This window comes from Elgaria multicarinata, chromosome 8 (assembly GCF_023053635.1).
Source record: "Elgaria multicarinata webbii isolate HBS135686 ecotype San Diego chromosome 8, rElgMul1.1.pri, whole genome shotgun sequence".
NCBI lineage: Eukaryota > Metazoa > Chordata > Lepidosauria > Squamata > Anguidae > Elgaria > Elgaria multicarinata.
The window spans coordinates 44046775-44065308 of NC_086178.1; positions in this window are offsets into that span (position 1 = coordinate 44046775).

The following is an 18534-nucleotide window of genomic DNA, read 5'->3' on the forward strand; positions in this document are numbered from 1 at the left end:
AAGGAACTATTGTCTATAACTTCATCAATAAAGACACTTAGCCATGTCTAGCGTGACCATATGGAAAGAACGACAGGCCTCCTGTATCTTTAACATTTGTACAGAAAAGAGAATTTCAGCAGGTGTCCTTTGTATGCATGCAGCACCTGGTAAAAATCCCTCTTCATCACAACAGTTAAAGCTGAAGGAGCCCTGCCCTCTTTTGTAACTGGCCAAGAGGGCAGGGCTCCTGCAGCTTTAACTGTTGTGATGCAGAGGGACATATTCAAGGCAATGTAAGAATTAAAATATAATAACAAAACAAAACTAAAATAGTATTCTAAAAACAATGCAAGAATTGCTACAGTACAGAAACCTCATCCCCCCCCCCCTTGATTCTGGAGCCACAGACACAAGCACATTTCAAGAGAGGCATTTAATTCAGTTTTATTGGATGAATCATCCACATTCCCCCCACCCCCGCATTTTCATTATGTTATGTCTGTGTGTCCTTCTCATGGTTTTCTTTCCCCTAATGTTTTTTTTTAAAATGCACCCAAAATAAGAAATTCTATCAAACAAACAGACAGATAGACAGACACTTTTCAGATGACTAGATGCATTACTAGCATGAATTTGTCAATAGATTAACTTGGGGAAGAGTAGGATTTCTTTCCTTTTTCTAGAGTTACTGGGCCTTTACCATGGCAAGCAAAGTTTTGACAGGTGCTTATTATTTCCTATAATGGAAACGCAACATTAGGAAAATATTCACCACCACTATATTTCTGCATGCAGTGTTGCTGAAAAAGGCTCACAGGCCCCACTACAAAAACGATACAAACCTAATGAATAATGCATATCTCATGCTATTCTTGTTTCCATAGCTAACAATAGAATGAAGTAAGAACTCATTATCACTCCTACTCTGTGGAAGTGATGGTGGCAAAGAAACAATTTTTCTCTACCACCATTGCATTCCCACAGTGTCGTCCAGCATAGCTTTTTTGAGTAGTTCAGGTTTTTTTATGCTTTGACCCAGTAGGAGATCTAATAGGACCTTTGATAGTATTCTGTGACATGTTTGCAAGATATTTTGCAAACAATGTTGCTCAAATATTCCATGATTTGGATATCATAATTAATGCAAATCAATTAGAGGATGGGGTTCTAAGACAATGTCAGGGTCTATTTAGTTGAAGGACTTTTAATTTCTAGGGCTTGAGGAGATGGATAAGGTGTTTGGCCAAGTCCAGCCAACAACTCCCTTACTGAACTCTTGCCCTTCATGTGTGTGTTTTTTACATCTAGCAGGGACAAAATGACTGACTGGGTCCAGGAGGTGATAAATTCCTTAACAGAGGAGGTGGTCCTAGCCTCCTTAAAAGAGGTGGTAGTACAGCTACTACAAGCCATATATTCTCTTTCTGGGGAAGATATGAGTGATTGGTTGTTGGCGAATTTAAGGTGCTCTTAGATGAATCTGATTTTCTAGATCCATTTCAGTTAGGGTTTTGGTAATAAAATTCTTTTGATTGCTTTATGGGATGACCTTTGCAGGAGAGAAATGGGGAGTGTGATCCTCTAGGACCTGTTCAGTGGATTTTGATACCATCAACTATGGTGTCCTTCTGGGAAATCTGTCCAAGTTGAATATGGGTGGCATTCCATGGTCCGACTTATACATAAGAAATGCCATGCTGGATCAGACCAAGGGTCCATCTAGTCCAGCACTCTGTTCACACATTGGCCAACTAGTTGTCGACCAGGGACAAACAAAGCAGGACATGGTGCAACAGCACTCTCCCACCCATGTTGCCCGGTAACTGGTGCATACAGGCTTCTGCCTCGAATACAGGAGATAGCACACAACCATCAGGGCTACTAGCCATTGACAGCCTTCTCCTCCAGAAATTTATCTGACCCCCTTTTAAAGCCATCCAAACAGGTGGCCATCACTACATCTTGTGGTAGTGAGTTCTATAATTTAACTATGTGCTGTGTGAAGAAATATTTCCTTTTATTTGTCCTGAATCTCCCAACAATCAGCTTCACGGGATGACCCCAGGTTCTAATATTTTGATGGGGGGGGGGAATTTCTCCCTATCGATATTCTCAACACCATGCATAATTTTGTACACGTCTATCATGTCTCCCCTTAGCCTCCTTTTTTACAAGCTAAACAATCCCAGTTGTGGTAACCTTCCCTCATAGGGGAGATGCTCCAGCCACTTAATACATGGGCATGCATATCCAGAAGGCATTGCTAAGGGATTTCTGCTCAACTCCATGATATTTAGGCTTTAAGTTCCCACAGAGGACTATCCTATCCCTCATGCTGTTTAACATATACATGAACTGAATGAAGTGATCCAGGGATTTAGAGTGTGGTGTCAGCCAACTCTATTTGTCTTTTGCAACAAACCTAGGTACAGCAGTGAAAGTGCTGAATAAGTGCCTGGCTGGAATAATTGACTGGATGAGAACCCATAAACTGAAGTTTGATCCAGACAGGGTGGAAGTACTGTTAGTGGGTTGTGTGTCTGCCCACATAAGTGGTATTCAATCTGTTCTGGAGGGGAATGCACTCCCCTTGATACTTGAAGTGCCAAGTTTGTAATTTGGGAGTGCTCATTGGTCCATCTCTATCACTACAGACACAAGTAACCCTCTACCACATTAGATTGGTACACCAGTTATAACTACTTGGGTTCAGTGTCCCATGCCCTGGTAATCTACTGTTTGGATTACTGCACTGCATTGTATGTGGGGCTGCCTTCAAAAGCAGTCAAAGAGCTTCAGTTGGTATAGAACAGAGCTGCAAGAGTGCAAATTCACACAGCACATAGTTATATTATAAAATTCTCTACCACAATATGTAGTGATGGCCACCAATATGGATGGCTTTAAAAGGGGGTTGGACACATTCCTGGAGAAGACTATCAATGGCTGCTAGCCCTGATGGTTAGGTGCTACCTCCAGTATCCAAGACACCAGTTGCCCGGGAACATCGGTGGGAGGGTGCTGTTGCACCATGTCCTGCTTTGTTGGTCCCTGGTCAACAGCTGGTTGGCCACTGTGTGAACAGAGTGCTGGACTAGATGGACCCTCGGTCTGATCCAGCATGGCACTTCTTATGTTCTTAAGCTAGTACTTTGCCATCTTCACTGGCCTCACCACAACTGTCTGGAACTTATTTTAATGCATTTTTCAGTGCCAAGAAAAGCTCTCTCCTCTCATCCACCACCACCAATAGACCTTTTAAATTATGCTGTGGTTCTTAATATTGTTTAAGCACTGTATTTTTTTAAAAAAAAACTCTGCTTCCTTCTTTTAATTTTGCTGTTTTGATCTTAATTGTGAGTTTTATTTGCTACATTTTGTCATATTTTGTTATAATGTGATTTATTTTTATTGGTTTATTCCATGAGTTACTCATAGTGTTATGGGGATAGCCTATAAAGAGCAGGGGTAAATAAAATAAAATAAAATAAAATAGATGGTGACAGCATTTCAGTATTTCTTTTTGATTAAAGTTGGATTTCCTGTTTAGTTATCTTCATACTCCAAACCTAACAACTTGAAAATAAGTGTAAGTGAAATATATTTAGAATGTATGACATTCAGCAGGAACCATAGCTCAGTAATAGAGAGAGTATTTTGCATATAGGAGGTCCCAGTTTCAGTTTCTGGCATCTCCTGTTTATAGGGATTGGGTAGCAAATATTGTAAAAGATCTTTCACACCCTGGATAGCCACCACAAGTCAGAGCAACCAATACTTTCTCCTGGCTGAAATGACTGCCTAAATAGGGAGGGGGGAGGTGAAATATATATAAATAGGGAGGGGACAGGTGAAATATTTCAGGAGTGGGGCTACTTTCCTTGCTTTTTTTTAAAGTAGTGTAGCCTGTCCATCCACCAAGCACTCATTGGCCCTGTTCAACCACAGTGGTTTAGAATTTTGAGCTAAACATTGGCCTGGTTCAGACCATATGCTGCTTAACCACAAATTGGTTAAGGGAAAGCATTAACCTTAATGCATTCCCTTAACCATTTTGAGGTTAAGCGGCATGGTTTAGCATGTTGTCTGAACAAGGCCATTATGGATTAGTGTGTTGTATAAACCATTCCTAACCATGGTGGCTACATAGCCATGGTTTAAACTCACTCACTCACTAACCATTTGCTGCAAAAGGGTTAGTGGCCTAACCATGGCTTAGTGTGCTGTCTGAACAGGCTCATTATGTGTTAATTGGCTTTCCTAGTGCCAGGATGTTTGTTAGCAACAACATCCACACTGTCAGTGACCACTGTTAATAATTTAATTGTCACTCACAGTACTTTCTGAACTGAATGTCCTTCTGGCCTCAGAGTTTAAAATTCTTCCCACCACCACCACCACATGTACTGTGTAAAAAATTGAACTCTCCATAATACTCCATGTATCTGATGAAGTTTATGCCAGAATAAATGTGTTAATCTTCCAGGCACCACAAGGCTCTTTATTGTTTTTTGTGCAATAGGCTAATGCAGCTACCCTCTTGAGAAAATATATTATTATGGATTTCTTGTGCTTCTTACTTAAACGTTTTGCTTTTATTTGATTCTACTGTAAGCCAGAGAGAAGGGTGGGGGTATGAAGTGGGAGAGAACTTGATTCTCAGATTGCAGGTAAAGGCTCACATGACGGAATATCTCAGAATACTGAGTCAGACTATTAGTCCATCTAGCTTAGTTTTGACCCTGTTCAGATGGCACACTAAGCTACAGTGGTTAAGCATTTTGAGGTAAGCATGTCTTAACATGCCATGTGAACCATGACTTAGCATGTTATGTGAACCATTCCTAACCATGGTAGCTACATAACCACAGTTTAAACATGTTCACTAACCATTTGCTACAAAAGGGTTAGCGACCTAACCATGGCTGAAGAGGCCCAAGCTCTCACTCAATGATGAATTGTCTGTACTTTGTCTCTCCAATGCATCCTCTTTTACTTAGGGGATAGTTAGCATTTAATATCCATTCACAGACAAATGGGAAAATAGTACAGTGGGTCCATGAAATTTGGCACACAGTGACTGCTTGGTGACTAGACTCACTTTCATCTAGGGATGGTGGAGAATTGTGGTGCAGTTCAATTTTGATCAGAATTTATCATAATTTGCAAAGTTCTCCATATTTGGGACCAAGCAAACTTGAGATTTTAAAAAATTGAATGCTCAGCTCTTAAAAGTCTGAGCTTCAATCCTGGTATATTCAAACATGTTAGTGTTTAATAAGGTTTCCAACCTCTCTTTTTTAACAGACTCGTCATCCTTAACTGCTACATGCTAATCAGGTACATCATGGTCTTCTGCATGCTGGGAATAGCAGTACCTATTGAATTGGGCTGGTGCAGATAGGTGAGAATTTCATTTTCAGTTCATTTTTGAAAGAATTTATGAAAATTCACACAGTTCATATTTGGGACTGTAATCATTCAAATGCCGGGAAAGCCAAACAGACAGATTTGTCCATCCTTGCTTTCACCACAATTTCACAAAGCTTCTGTAGGTGAATTGTAGGTGAACAACCTACTTTTTACCATGCAAATTTCTATTGTATGCACTGACTTTTCATCAACCATCAATGGAAGATAAGTTGGACTCATGGAATTGTTGTTGATGTTGTTGTTTCTTCACAAAAAGAATTGATTTCACTGACGTCATCTCAGGCATAGTATAAAACTAGAACAGCCATACCTGGCAGAATAGTCCTCCTCTGTTAATAACAAATCAGGAAAATATTGGGGTTTTCCACCTCCTTTGCATGAACATTATTTAACTATAATTAATAGCTTGCTTCTAATGAATGTCTGGGCAATTTTCAGTTTCACTGTCCTGCTATCCTTACTTTTATCATTGCTTTAGCACTTCTTTCTTGAGTTTCTAAGAATCCTACTGTTCCTGACCTGATACAGATTATTCCAGAACCTAAAACTCAGTTAAAATCTCTTCTTCTTAATTTTTTTTTTTTTTTTTTTTTTTTTTTTTTGCATAAAATCTCTGATAATCAAGGAGTCAAAGAAATGGAGGGCCTTCCTAGACCTGTATGAAAATCTGGAGGAGAGGAGGGGAGATCTTGCGTAAAGAATAACGCAAGATCTCGCCCTTATTCAGACGGGAGCTGCGACGAGCTCTGGAGGAGAGCCGTCGCGGCCGCCATTTTTTTATTTTTAAAGAGGCAGCAGCAGCGCATGAGCCAGGACAGGTAAGTAGGTTTTTTTGTTTTGTTTTTTAAAGTCTCCATCTCCCCTCCCAGGCCTCGTTCTCCTTCCCCTCGCCCCCCCGTGATGTTCGATCCCCGGCCCCATTCTCCTTCCCCCGCCCGCCCCCCCTGCAATGTCTGATCCCCCGCCCGATGTCCCCTGGCCCTGTTCTCCTTCCCCCCTGCCCCCTGCCCAATCCCCCACCCCCCGCGATGTCCAATCCCCCAGCCCTGTTCTCCTTCTCCCGCCCACCCCCTGCGATGTCCGATCCCCCAACCGATGTCCCCCGGCCCTGTTCTCCTTCCCCCCCACAATGTCCGATCCCCGGGCCCATTCTCCTTCCCCCGCCCACCCACCCCGCAATGTCCAGTCCCCCACCCGCAATTTCCCACCCGCTGATGTCCCCAGCCTCTGTTTCCCACCACCCCCATTTCCCCTGCCTGTGTTGGCCTCTGCCGCCGAGTCCCCAGCCTGTGATGGCCGGCGTTGCCATGTCCCCCAGCCGGGCACTCGGCAGCGGAGGCCAACACAGGCCAGCGACATGGGGTGGGTGGGAAATGGAGGCCAGGGACTCAGCAGCGGCGAGAGCGCTGTGGCCCATCTGCCACTTTTCCCAGCTACTCGCGCATAAGTGCGGTAGCTGGAAAAAGCGGCGGACTGGTACACACACACAGGGTCCCGGCCTCAGCCCGACCTAAGGCCAGGACCACAGGAAGAAGAACGCTACAGGCGGTTTTGGTTAGCACGGTGCCAGGGCGGCTCGAGCCCTGGCTGAGGCCAGGATCCCCTGTGAGTCATTTGGACGCACAGGGACGAGCACGGGCCTTGCACCGTGCTAACCTGTGGTCTAGCAAGGCCTGGAGAATTCTATTACGAAGCTTTTTCACTCAGAAGGACAGCAGATGGGGAAGGCATTTGGCTGCTGAAGCATTTGGGTTGCTATACCAACTATATATTTGACTTATTGTCATGTGCACAGCTATAACACCACAGTTCTTCAGTGTATCAAGGCTGAACGTGAGGCAAACACTATGTCAATTTGCTTTTCACTGTGAGCACATTTTAAAAAGGAATTTAGATACGTTTCATTGATGGCTAGTAGCAAAAGCACACTGCTTGGTATCTGTGATCTAACGGGTACGGTCTAAAACTGTGCAAACTGTCAAACCAATTAGATAAAAATTGCCACAGGTACAGCAAGTTAACAAGTGCTACAAAATGACACATTTGTACTTTTTACTCCAACTGTGACTGCTCAGCATATTATATATTTCTTTCAAATTTTTGTGAAAATTACTGATGCACTTTATTTGGGTTTGTTGAGGAGATGTGCCTTTCAATGGGTTGGTGAAGTGCTGAGCAGTGCTTCAAATGTTATTAAGGTTTTTCTGTCCCATGAAAGCCTAAGCCTGCAACTCTTGGCAAAGTTATGTCAAGCATGCTCAAGAAGAAGAAGAAGAAGAAGAAGAAGAAGAAGAAGAAGAAGAAGAAGAAGAAGAAGAAGAAGAAGAAGAGTTGCACCATTAAAGTAACATGCACTTTGACCCTCAGAGAATTTGGAAGGGGTGGGACTGAAATGTACAGGTTGGGGGAGCAGAAAGATCAGGGCCTCACACCACCTTTCTAAAAGAAGAAATGCACCACAATGCCTTCGCTCCTTGGTCTTTCTGTGTATTGGGAAAGAACATGCAAGAACCATGTCTGGGGGTGGGTGGGTGAATTCACATCTTGCACTGAATGTGTGCTCACACTCTGTGTACACTCATTAAGGTGGTTGTGAGAATTCAGTCTAGCCCTGTTCAGTCATTCTCACTGAGTATAAGCTCTTCACATGAGGAAGGAAAGCAGGGATGACTTTACTAGCTCCACACACACCCTTCACTCTTCTCACCAAATTCAGTGATCAACTTTCCCTCTATACACCCACACTTTTACTTGGTGCCCCTCCTTGTCCTGGTCCTGTATTGCCTTATGAAGCATCTAGCATTATGGCTTCCTCTCATTGTTTAACATATGTACCTGCTTGGATCTTGAGGTCATCTTCAGAGGACCACTGGATTTCCCTACCAAAGGAGGCTAGGTGGTGACTACAAAACAGACATCCTTCTCTGTTGCAGTGTCCCATTTATGGAAAGCTCTTGCTTAGGAGGCTCACCTGGCACCTATGATCTTATCTTTTCAGCACTAGTGAAAACCTTTCTTTCCTCCCAAGCATTTAAGTTTTTAAGTGTTTTTGTAGTCTAATACCAGAAAGATAGAATTGGCCCAGATGGTTTTAAATAGGTACTCAGCATATCAATCTAAGAAAAAGTTGGTGGGGGAGGGACTTGAGGAAATTGATTGCCAGACACAGCTTTTAATAAGCATCTTCTAACAAGCCCACTATTAGATAGCAGAGATGGCAAAATTTGATTGTGTAGATTCCCACATGTAATGTATGGCCCTGGTAATTTTACCACTCTAACTTAGTCTTTGCTTAAGGAACAGTAGATTTTACAAAATAGAAAAATAGTAGTGGTCAAAAAAATATATATTACTAGTTACTGTATAGACATAAGGAACCATATTAGTTACCACTTTACAAATTACATAAATCCAGGACTTATGTGCAGTTTTGAATTATATTCCTGCTTGAAAACAACTTGAGTTATGTCATAAAAGTGCTATTAATCTACCCTGAGTGACTGACAATTATGCACCCATAATGTAATCACTTATAAATGGACTTTTTTTTTTTTTAACATTGCAATACATACTTGCTCCTGGGGAAGACTGAACTGAAGTCAACGAAGTTTTGTTGGCTTCTGCATAAGTCATTTCTACCTTAGTTTTCTTCCCTTAAAAATGCCTCATTACTACAAATTATCATAGTTTATGACTAAATGGCTTGCCTGCTGTTATGGAAAATATGTTGTTCACAATGAAAATATACATAATGCAAAGAGGGATCATTGGACTGCTCTCTAAATGAACAACCATATGTCACAAATCATGTATTCACATTTTGGGAAGGAGCTGTCAACATAATTAGTGCTGCCTTATGTATTCAGTAGCAATCGATTGCCAGTGAACAAAACAAGATGGTCTAGAAATGCAAAAAAGTTGAATAGCTTGCAGAAACTGGATGCATTGTCACTGGAGTCAGAGACTTCAAATCTGCAAGCTTCCGGCATTCATTTGTAAAAATGGGACTCTAGCAATGCATGGTCCTCTAAACTGAAGCAACCTAGGGCCTTGCTAGACCTACCTGGGAATGAGTGCTGGAGGGGTAAAAGCGGGCTATCCCGCAGAGGCCCCACCCCTCATGGTCCACACATCCTGCGGCCCATCCTGGCTCCAGAGGGGGGTCGGGGCAGGAGGTTGTTGCAGGTGTGGTGCTGTCAGCACGAGCACGGGACGCAGCACAACACCGGCCGCATTTCAGGGATTTTTTTTCTTCTGTGGTGCGATTTGCGCAAGTGCGAAAGACTGCAATCCACAGTGGGTTGGCGGCAGCCACACACTTTTCCATTCGTCCGTTCATGTGCAAAAGCTGTGCGGTTGGTTTTTTTAAAAAAGAGCTGGCGCCACGCTGCTCTCACAGCTGCGGATGGGGTGCTATTGGTGGAGTAGTTCCAGCCGAAACTGCTGGGCACTCCCCTTAGCATGCCTTCTGCCTGACTGCTGACCTCACGGGGAACCATGCTGACCTCATATCTTGCCACACCTCCACCGCCCACATCAACATTAGTGCACGCCGGCAGGAAATACTAGGCTTAAAGGGTTTTCAGAAAAAAATGCCACAACAGAGGTTTCAGCTCACAATGAGCACGGATGGTGATGAACGTCATGTGGCCCTCTAACAACAACGATGGTATGTATTGCACGATAAAGCCCCGTCTAGCAAGGCCCCTAATGTCAGGTTCATTTGCAAAGTGGCTGAAAGTGAATGAAATAAATCCATAATTTAATTGTACTTTAGGTTTCATAGTTTTTCTATTATTCTATTATTGTATTTTAATGTTGTATTTGATTTGTAAGTCACTCAGAGAACCTCTCTTATGGGGCAGCTTTATGAATATAGTAATAAATAAAAAATAGATGTAGACAGATGAAGATATACCTTCATTGACGATACACAATAGATATATGTTTTACAGTTTCAGAGAGTTGGACACACAATTGATGCATCCATTTGGGAAAATATGCATGGATTTATTTATTTATTTATTTATTGCAAAAAGGAAAAAGCAAAGGTCGCAATCTGATATGGACTTGAGTCAGAACAATTATGCACCCATAATGTAATCACATAAATATAATCACTTTGAGATGGAAGTTGGAGAACTTCAGCATGCTCAAATGTTGCTGATTTGCACATTCCTACTATCTTTACCCTTTAAAGTCCTAAATGGGTTAATACCAGGTTACCTTAAGGACCACTTGCTCCCGTATGGGTCTGCCAGGGGATTGAGATCAAAGTCGGAGGTGATGCTCTCTGTGCTATCTTGGGAGGATTGGAAAGTGAATAAGACAGGGCCTTGTTTGTGGTGGTGGTGCAGCACTGGAATGCCCTCCCAACTGAAATTCGTCATGCTCCCTCTTTGTGTCTCTTTTGCCAGAAATTAAAGACGACTTTTATTTTGACAGGATTTACACATGTAGCACCTAGTTTTATTGTTGCTTCTTTTAATGTACTTTTAAAAAAAATCTTGCTGCTTTTTTGGCTTTGTTTGAAGTGATGGTTGCATTTTGCTATTGCTTTTAGTTATTATTGCACTTGCATCTTTATTGGTTATATTATCTAGTTTTATGCTTATGTTGTACATCACTCTGGATACTTTTAGTACGTGAGTACAATAGAAATACTTAGTTGTTGTCATCACTGTAGTAGCAGCAGGAGCATCATTTGTTCTGTGCATGGGGAATATGAAGGCACTGCCAGTGCAGAGGGTTTGTAAATAAATGGGATGTAGCATAATAGGGGGGGGGAAATGTGAAAGTTTATTTTGAGTTTCCACTTGTAATAATAATCATTGTAAGCTGAATGCTCATCTGCTCAGCTCACAGTTCACAAGCATTCCTATGTTGCATTGAGACAATGGGATAAAACTCCAGCAATTTATTATAATGCCCGTGTTCATCTTCCCAAGCATCATATAACCAGCAGCTGCATCCCAGATTGCCAAGGGAGCCAGTTTAATGCCTATCAGTTTTGTTCTCCCCAGTTCCAGTGGCAAAGAAGAACTGTTTATTTGGTTTACTATCAGCTGCTATCATTTTTGTGTGTGTTGTCTGAAATCTTATTCATGAATAGTTGTTTTCCATTCTATAACCTGTTTGGTAACCCTTTTCTTGAATATTGATAGCAACTTACTTTCCAGCAGACTGGTTTTTAAATTTATGCCGTAGACAAGGGGAGAGGCTAGAAAAGGCTTAAAAAACCTAACAGCCAAGTGAGCCAACTCCTGGATAAGGAAATTATGATATACGCAATTGTCTGAAATATTTATTGCCTGTTTTGACCAAGTCTGTTTGCTGACTGCTACAGCAATGCCTGAATGCTTTGGCAGGGTGTTATAAAATTCATACAGTTTCTTTCAAGAATAAACCGCCCTGAATAATAAAGCTAACCTCTGGCTTGTTAAGCAAGAGTCCAAGGATATTCTAAGCAGTTTCTCCTTGTTACTTTTTAGCATTTCTTTGCTCATAATAAAATTTGCATTTCTGGCCTAGAGATGAGGAACAGGCTGATCTATGTCAGGGGAAAGCTACAGTACAATCTTACGGACAAGCTTCTCAAAATGGCAAACTAAGAGCAACAACTTATTAGAGAGAGAAGTGGTGAGAAGAGAGAAAAGGCAGTGGCAGGAGGGGAGAAAGAGAAAGAGAGGTGAAGTGACAGAGTGAGAGAGAAAGAGAAAGAGCTGGTAGAAAGAGAGAGAGAGAGAGAGAAGAGGGCATCTAAAAGAAAGAAAAAGAGAGCGAAGGGGGTGGCAGAGAGGCGGAAGAGAGAAGGCAGCTTCACTTACCATGTGCTGCGTCACCCAACTGACTTTCCCCATGGGTCAATAGCCGTCCATGTAGAAAGAGGTTCCCACCTCTGATGTATCTTGAAAGTGGTTTATAAATAAGATCATGGTTTCATTTATTATCATTATCCCTCTTTTCTCACTCATGGCGGTTTTTCTAGAAGGACATGATGGGCTTTGCCAACTCATGCTGTCTTTTACTGATTCAGGAATTCTTATTCTTATTCTTATTAACATTTCTATACCACCCCAAAGGCAAAGGTCTTTGCGCAGTTAACAAAAGATTAAAATATTTAAGATATACAAATTTTTAAACCATAAAACGTAAAGCAGACAATGTATTTATTTTTATTTATTTATTTATTACATTTTTATACCACCCAATAGCCGAAGCTCTCTGGGCAGTTCACAAAAATTAAAACCATGAGGAACATGATAAAACAACCAACAATCTAAAAACCCAAATACAAAATAAAATATAAAAAGCACAGCTAGGATAAAACCACACAGCAGAAATTGATATAGGATTAAAATACAGAATTAAAACAACAAAATTTTAAATTTAAGTTAAATTAGGTGTTAAAATACTGAGAAAATAAATATACCCAAAGACAACATAAGAACATATGAAGAGCCACGCTGGATCAGACTGAGGGTCCATGTAGTCCAACACTCCGTTCATACAGTGGCCAACCAGCTGTCAACCAGGGACCAATATACAAAATTTAAAAACCATAAAAGCATTTCAATATAACAGAGAGAGAGAGAGAGAGAGAGAGATCCCCGGTCAATTACAAACTCAGCATATGTGCCTGGGAGAAAAGTCTTGACCTATAAGGGTTATGACAACTGTTCAGGCCCAGGACACATTACATACACTGTTTTCATACTGTTTTAAAAGTGTTATATCCTGCTTGGTGTAGATCGGCCCTTGGCGCTGAAAAGATAACAATGTTGGCACAAGCGGGCCTCATCAGGGGCCACCACTGAGAAGGCCCTCTCCCTTGTTGCCATCCTTTATGTGTTTCATTTTGTAAGGGAACAGGCAGGTGCTCAGCCCAGTGATATGTGCTCTCCCAGCAGGGCTAGCATAGACATTATGAACATAACAGAGTCAAAATTCCCTTCACTTCAAAACACACACACACACACACACACACACACACACACACACACACCTTCTTGCCACAAATAAACTTATAAGATTCAGGAACAGCTGGTTATTAAAACAGCAAAGGGCAAATAATTACACTGATTTGCAAATGGAGTTTTCAATGAAGTCAGTGGAAATGCCAGCAATGTGTCTTCTTAGGAAGCCCTCTCTTAGCCTAGAGAGAAATTTAAAAAATGAATAAACCTTTGTTATTTGAGTGCATGCATTTACATCTTAAATCTATAACCAGTGCAAGTTCACAAGCTGTAGGCAACTGAAATGCCTAGAAACTGAGATGAAAGCTGTGATTGTCAGATACATAGTGGCTCAAGTTTACACAGTCAAACGAAAGGCGACATGGGTGGTGTTTGTCACAGGCTCTCAGACTGCTACACCTGTGAGCAAGGCTGCTGTTCCGAGCAGAGAAGTGCAGGCATGCTCCATTCTGAGGCATTCGGTTGTTTAGCTCATAATAGGTATGACTTCCGTTGTACTTAGAATGCATCTCTGTCTTTGCCTTCCCTGAGCTTGGGAGTCAGATGTTCTAGGAAAGCTAATCCTCATCCCATTGCCTATTATATTATTCCAAGTTTTGTTGAAGTCCGTCAGTCAAGGCAATTGCCAACTAGAGAAACACCAGGTTGCCCATCTGCAGTGGAGGTTGGTGGCTCTGAGGTTACTTCCATAAAAGTCCACATGAAAATTTGTACACATTTTTGTTCACAATTTTGCCTGATGTATGATTATTATTATTTTGCAAGCAACTTTCTCTAACGTACACATTTTTGTATCCTATTTTCCCTAGTGTATGTATTGTTGTACATATTTTATTAAAAAAACTGCATTGCAAAATTTGGAGAAGTGAGAAAACTGAAGGATAATTTCTGTCCTGGTTTGTTCATGTTAAAATATGAACCAAACAGATTTCTCCTCCATCCCTAAGTATGGACTGGCTCACGTCTCTTATTGCTGCCAATACATTTCCTTCCCACTGATCAACCGTCACCGATCTATTGTCTATTAATTGATTATAGTTAAGGGAGAAATCTGTAATATACTTTCTTCATCTTACCTACCTTAGCCATCAATACTCACATTTTGAAGATCTGCCGGCTGGTCCAAATTTGAAAGGATTGCTAAGCTCTGGCACTCACAGAGGCAAGCTATCCTTTCTAGATGTGTCCTTTTGAAAAAAGAGAGGCTTTTGAGGAGTATAAAACTTTGCCATCTTGCAAAAGGGTCTCATTCATATTCCATAATGAGATGTGAGTATTCATATTCCTATATTCCTGACCTGGTTAGTATGTAACAACAACCTAAAGTATGGGTTGTTGCCTTACACAGAATATACTAATAATTTGTCTGTTAGATGACCATGCAAATTGCAAGTTGTTGTTTTTCCCAATTCCTAGTTTGTTTGAGTTCCTCCTTCATTGCCTTCTCCTTTCCTGCATCCCAAATGCCTTTGTGGTGCTGTAGTACTGGCATATAGAACAGCTGAGGTAGTGGTGGTAATCCACTCTTGCTGTCTATGTAGCCTCATGAAACAATCCATGAACAGCCCTAATTCTGGGTTTGGCTGTATTGACTACCCATAGTTAAACAAGCCAGAGCTCACAACTCAACAACAAACTATGGGTTCTCTTCCTGGGTTGTTCATTGTTAACAACCCATAGTTAACCCATAGTTTTAGGCTGGCACATTAAGAGCCTGTTCAGACAACATTTCAGAGTCTGTGGTTAGTGAATCTGGGGTTAGCACTAACCACAAGCCATGCTTTCGCAAAAGACACTGTAAACCCTGCCCATTTCCCAGTTTCCTAAAGCACACACTAACCACAAATCTTTCTGCTAAGCTCCTGAGTTCTCCAAATGCTCCATCCCATATCCCAGCATCCCTTGCAGTATGAGCTGCTTAGTGCCCACCATCTTAGGTCTACTTCTTCTCTCCTCTGCCATTTGTTTTATGCTGAGTGCTTTGAAGCTGATGATCTCCGCCTCCATCATTTAGGAATATGCATTCCTTCCCCCTCTCTCACCGGCCAGGACGATCGCTGTGAAGGACATGGGGCTTTGCTGATTTATGGGCTGCCTTGGCTCTTTAGTGTACTGGCTTTTTAATTGTATTATTCTTTCTTTTCTGTATCTGTTCTGATATGTTAAGTGGAGGTGGGAGTTTGGAACTCTAGGCGCCAAGACTCCAAGAGACTCCAAGGTCAGATTGGGCCTCGCACCTGCATGTTATCTCCATGGTCGTTAGGATAATTGGGTTTAGTGTGAGAGAGAGGGTGAAGCCCTCTCTAAGAAGGGAGGGGCATTAAGAGCCAGGCTGGGTTAGGGGTTGGTTCAGCGAGGTCATGGGGCCCTATATCCAAAAGGGGATAAAAAGGGTATACTGCTTGGGAGGGTGTCTTCTGTTCTGGTTTTGGAGGAAGAACATCAAAAGCAGCCTAGGATGGTTGCTTGGAGTGAGCTAGGGTCTTTGTTTATTTTAAAGGTCTGGTTTTCCTGAGACAAGGCTAGCCACTTTTATGGCTAGGGGAGGGTTGTGTGTTTGCAGGTTTTAGATGGAGCACTGGCTATTAGTGCCTTCTCCTTTTGTACTCTTTCCTTTAATCCCGTCACCCTATCCCCATCCTTTTATTCCTTCTCCCTTTTATACATGCTGCTACCTCTGGCCAAAACCTTACGTGTTAGTTTTAGCTGATTTATATTAAACTTGTTTTGGCCCTTACGCTGTGTGTGTTTTATTCCAGGAATTTCTGCTTCATCCCGATTGGGGAAGGGCTAGGGCGAGGGGTGGCTGGGGACAACAGGACGTTTGGTCCGGGGCCTACCTTGCAGGAAGGTCGGATTGACTCCGGCCTTCGTCTACAGTCGCCAACAGATTCAAAGCAGTTTGTTGCACCTTGACACTGTCCTGTTCATGCCAATATTTTGAGAGGGTTTCTCACTATACTTTACGCTGGTGGCCATTTTGAGTGGCCACATCAGCACTGCAGCAATTGGGAGCAGAGATCAAGCTTGTCGGATAGAGCAGCCTAGGTAATTTAGGCCACTCCTGCTGGTGAGCTCTATGATTCCATCCCATTAATCCCAGCTGCAGAACAGGGTTGGTGAAGAAAGTCCGAATGTGGTCACAAAATGACCAGGGTTTAGCAAAATGCATTACACAAGGCACCCTAAATCCTGCTGCTTAACCAAAAAGGCTTAACCAGCTATGTTTAGGCTGTTGATGAATAGGGCCAAAGACAACTCAGGATTCAACAACCCATACCCAACCAAATCATTTTTGGTATAACTGACTTAAGGATGGAGTTAACTAGGGATGTTGGAAAAATCCAACCTGTAGTCTCCAATAAGGTTGGATTCCCAAGAACGTGACCTGGGGAGTCTGCAGCAGACTGGCTCCACTTACCTATGGACCATCCTTAAGACTTCAGTGACCCAGCTTTCTATAGCAGCACATAAAGTTTCAGCAGAAGGTATGGTGTCTTATAAATAAGGTGTGTGTGCCACACTGAAAATTGGTGGAGGGGTTCGATGGACCAAGGGATCTCTGAAATTGTGGTGCAGTTGGGGTGTGTGGTTTTAAAACCATCGGAAACTCGTGGTGCAATTAGAAAATAGTTCAGAGCCCCAAATGGATCCTTAGGTATCGGAAGGTTTTTTAGGCAATGTGAGGGCTTGTCATTTCATATTGATGGACAGCTAACTGAACACTCTTCCATATTAGGAAGACATCAAGGGGTGAAGGGGGGAGTTTTGAGATTGACATCTGTGGCTAACCAATAGCCACATTCTCCTCCCTGTCCTCCCTCCAATCACAGTGCTTATGGGGAGGGATTGCAAATGATATAACCCATTTTCCCCTGCCCTGGAACTCATTTGTTCACTAGCTTGTGGAGTGAGAAGGAGTCCAAGTTCCACTCCCCATCTGAACTTCATCTTCTCTCAAGAGAGCTTGCAGAACTTTCAGAAACTAACCTCCTACAAAAAATGGTCCCCCATGTGTGTCAACTTGGTATCATATGTTTAAATTATCGGAGCTGTGTCTGAATTAGAATGAAGCTACAACCAATTTTCTTCACTTCTTGAAAAATTGATGTTGGCTGAAAGGAAAGATTTAGGGGAAATGGCTCACATTATAAAAATAATGGAAACCATTCTATATAGATAAGTTGTCCCAGGAAGTAATGATGATTGGCAGGCAGTGTAGATCCATACAGTCTCACAACCCAATATTAGGGTACAGAAAAGAATCTTGTGCCAAAGGCTGATCTGTGTCCCACAAGTATGGATGCAACTCGGCCGGCATAAAGTCAAGAGAAGAAGGGGCAGCTAGATAAAAGTTTGCTAGTACTAGTATATCTCCTATTTTGAAGACAGGGCTCAACTTTATGTGCTTTGAATATATATTTTTAAATTGATACTGTTGTTTTTATACTGTTTTTACGTTTCTCATGGTTTTAAAAATCTTCTATACTTTTTAATGTTTACTATTTTTAACTGTTGTAAACCGCCCAGAGAGCTTCGGCCATGGGATGGTATATAAATGTAATAAATAAATAAATAAATAAATAAATAAATATTTCAAAGGTATTATATCTATGTTCTTGTCTGACATCTCATAGGGAAAGCACCCACCACCACCACCACCATTTCACCCCATTAGAACAAACAGTCAGGGAACAGAGCTCTATTTTTGTAAACTGAAGCAGATCTCTATTTTGATAAATGGAAGATGCATAACTGTGCATCAGCAAGGTAAAGGATAATAAAGGTCCTGTGCAGCTTCATGGGGGGGGGGGGATTTGAGGGGGTATTGTTTTTTAAATTCCTAAAAACCAAGGGAAGAAGAGATCTGCTTCAAACTTGGCATGGCTAAAGCCTGACTTAAGAGCTACCAGGGTGCCAAGTTTCATCTCATTATCTTTAAAAATGACAGAGATGTATGCATTTTGGTTAATTCCCATTGCCTATAACAGAGCAGTTCTCTGAAAATGGAGTAGTTTTCCAATGAGTAATACAGCAGTGTGGAGAGACAGAGATACCCTGAAAATTGGGGTGGGGAGCTCTGACCCAAATTTGGGGGAGGAGCAGATCTGCTCTGCACATCTCTAGCATCTTGATTTCTAAA